Source organism: Mustela erminea, chromosome 4 (genome assembly GCF_009829155.1).
Source record: "Mustela erminea isolate mMusErm1 chromosome 4, mMusErm1.Pri, whole genome shotgun sequence".
Taxonomy (NCBI): Eukaryota; Metazoa; Chordata; class Mammalia; order Carnivora; family Mustelidae; genus Mustela; species Mustela erminea.
This window is the reverse complement of record NC_045617.1, coordinates 16,602,837-16,605,781: the sequence shown is the minus strand read 5'-3', so window position 1 is coordinate 16,605,781 and position 2,945 is coordinate 16,602,837. Positions and strand designations below refer to the sequence as shown.

The 2,945-nt window shown below is 44.9% G+C and overlaps 1 pseudogene; it reads right to left on the bottom strand.

Annotated features, from left to right (window-relative positions):
• Nucleotides 1–364: 364 nt before the first annotated feature.
• On the bottom strand, nt 365–2,618 carry LOC116589290 (annotated as a pseudogene).
• Between the last annotated feature and the right edge of the window lie 327 nt (nt 2,619–2,945).

Genomic DNA, 2,945 nt, shown 5'->3' with positions numbered 1-2,945 from the left:
GAAAGGGACAGTCCAGGTGGCACTGAAGGATTTCCAGCAATACCCCAGGTGGCATGGAAAAGATAATGATTCTCAGGAACAGGGTTATAAAGAACACCATCTCTGGAAAAGACTGATGCTCCCCTGTTTGGGGCAGCAAGAAATCCAAGAAATGCCTGAGTACAAAGATATATACAGCGAGGAAAAAATTCCAGGAGGTAAGAAGGGAAAGGAAGGATGCTAGAATATTCCTGTGGCCATTATTCTGCCAAGAACATTTGCCATGGATGGATGAATATCTCTCTCTCTCCCTCAGACACACACACACACACACACACACACACACACACACACGATTCCACACTGTGGGTAGGTCGAGGTAATCTCAAGAGAACCAGCACTCCATCCAGTCTTCTGAGTTAACTGTGGTCTCCCGCATCTCATCCCAGTGCTCCCATACATGCTGGAGCCAGCTCTTACAGTCTCTGTTTGATGTCTGCACAAGGAGCTTGGTCAGCTCCAGTCATTGTCCAATGTACCCTTGAACTGTTTGCCTCCAGGGGGAACCCTGTCCACTTTCTGTTCTTGGGTCAAAGAGGTAGGTTAACTGCTCATTGAAGACAAACCGCCAGGATCCTCTGGTGTGTCCGTGGGTTCCAGGTTCACACATCAGGCTGCCCTGCATGGTGAGAGAATCTGCCCCCACCCCCACCAGGGGAACCAGATCAGCCTCTGGTCTTGAACAATCCTTTGCCCCACCCACTGCACACTCCTCAGCTCTCCTTTGGCCCTCCTGGTCCTGCTCTTGCCTCCTCGTCTGCCTTGGCTTCTGGGCCACATGTATGGGACCCAATTTGAAGTTTTACATGAACACAATAATTCCCCAGCCCTGCCAAAGTGTTCTCCTTTTGCCCTGGGCCGTGAGACTTACCACTCTTTATCAAAATCTCTGCTTTGATGTCCAGGAATTTCTTTCTGAGCTCTTCCCCCAGGACTTTTGGAGGCTCCCTCTCTGTCCCACAAATGCTGTGTCCTTCAGCTTCATCCCCAGAGGACCAACAGGTTTGACCTCCCTTGCTCCCGCAGTCATAGAAAAGAAACTTGTTTCCGTTGACCTGGCCTTGAATCTCACACCATGATGGTCCAGGCCTGGGCTGAGATGTGATGGAGAAATTGTAGGAAAGCAAGAGAGCAGCTGTGAAGGGAAAACAGTAGAAGCAGAGGTTGGGGCTATAAGAAAAAGCAGCAGGCACTCCTCTGCCATCGAGGTGACAGCAGTGGCATCCCTGTAGGGCTGAGCTGGCAGAATAAAGACTTTCCTTGCACAGCCCCTACCCCCAGCAGGAGAGGCTGGAACTCTTCACCTGTTGGGATAGGATCAGGATGCCTCTGCCTGGCAGGAGGCCACATAGCCATTGAAATGTCCCCTGTGTCTATCAGGCTGATACCCAGCATCTCAGTCTTTCACAGAACAGGCACAGCAGGAAATGCCAAATACGAAACTAAACACATGTCCTCCAACTGTGCTCATGGACAGGTCTGGAGAACTCTTTATAGCAAAGACTTTGAGCTCATATACACAGGAAATAGATGGGCAGTTGGAGGAGGCAGGGTGTGAGGCATGGGTGAAACTGGTGAAGTGGGTCAAAGATACAAACCCTCAGTCATAAAATAAATAAGTCATGAGATGTACTGTACAGCACGGTGACTATAGTTAACAACACTGTACTGTGTATTTGAACATCACCAAGAGTAAATTTTTACAAAGAAGTTTTCAAAGCCTTCCTCAAACAAACAAACAAACAAACAAACAAACAAAAAGTTCTGATCCCAAGAAACATGTTACTATGTGAGGTAACAGATGTTAATGAGGCTTGTTGTGGTGATCATCCCACAATATGTATAGATGTTGAGTCATTATGTTGTGCTTCTGGAACTAATATAATGTTTTTTATAGTTCAACTAAAAACAAACAAAAAAACCAACCCCGAATGACTCTTGGACGTAGGCCACCAAGGGGAGAGTGAGTGTTTCTCATCTGTAGAAACTCCAGATTGACTCACATAAGTCTGAGGAAAATCAGTGGGAAGCGCCTAAACAGGCACACTTCCCCTCACTTGCTGACTCAGTTACCTCACGCAGGCCTCATTGCTGGGTGAGGTGGTTGCTCCCTGGAGCGAGTGAAGAATTCGTTTATTTTATTGTTATTTTCCTCTTTATATTCCTTCAAATTTTTAAAATTTTCTACCTGCACCTTGAGCTAAGAAAAGAAATAAAAAATTTAAAAAGTAATCTGAGTCATTAAAACAAGCCCGAGTCTTTTCCTTTGAGGTGTTTTGCCAAAAAAAGCAACAAGAACAAGAGTAAGCTTCAAAACAAAGGATCAGAATCACTGTTTACTCAGTCAGAAAGTAAATTCATATAATAAACCACTTTTTCAACCAACACTCTTGTGTGTTCTTCTTACACCTCTTCCACCAGCTGACAGGTATTTTGGGAACAGGAGTAGAAAAACATTCTGAGAGATTTCCTCATGGAAATATTTGTGGTCGTTACAGTGACATCACGAATTACCCTCATTTGCACTGACGGGTCACCCTGCAGCAGTGTCCACTCATACTGGACGATGGCGTGGTCATCCCTGCTCTCGCCACCATCCAAAACCGCTCTGTCTGTACGTGGTTGAAAGATCACATCTTGCCCAGCCTTGCTAAGTGGGGGGTTATCCTTTTCTGTGAAAGAAAATCAATAGTTCACAAGAGAGATGATCCCCTATTTTTAAAAATAATTTATTTAAAGAAGTATCTTGTTGGGTAAAATAGATGTAGTCTGGCGAACAACTACTAAGAGATTGCATAGAAACTAGAAGTCATTTTCTTGCTGGTTTTCATCAGATTCTCTTTACATAATGAACAATAAAATAGCAACATAGTAGGAATATGGACTTTAACTATAACGGTGGAGAA